Genomic DNA, 502 nt, shown 5'->3' with positions numbered 1-502 from the left:
CCGATATTCGTCTTGTAATTTAGGAATAGCAATATGCCTTTAATACAGGGGAAATTTACATGATACTACATCGTAATTCACAAGCATCCTCGGAAATATAATCTTATACAGGATATTTTTCTTGTTTCATTTATTGACAGAGACAAACTAGAAGATATTTAACAGGGGGTGAGATTTCACATAAACAGGAGTGTATTGTTACTGTCCTTATCACACTCTCGACAATAATAAATATTCTGTTTTAATTCCATAACTGAAAGGCAGACAGTGAGGCTCTCCCACTACACGCGGAGGCGGAGCAGACGTCGCGACACCGGAGCTCCAGTCACGAGGCAGATCAAGGCAGGTCAGGTCGCCTCATTACTCACTGGCACACTCGCTGTTTAAAAGGTACCACTTAGGTACAGAAGGTGCGTTATCCTATGATTATAGACTTCCGGAATTGTTGTCTTGTACATCGAGAGAAATCATAATGGACTAATAAATAGATGGATAGACAGAG

This window comes from Penaeus monodon, chromosome 30 (assembly GCF_015228065.2).
Source record: "Penaeus monodon isolate SGIC_2016 chromosome 30, NSTDA_Pmon_1, whole genome shotgun sequence".
Lineage (NCBI taxonomy): Eukaryota > Metazoa > Arthropoda > Malacostraca > Decapoda > Penaeidae > Penaeus > Penaeus monodon.
Note: the sequence above shows the minus strand (reverse complement) of the source record.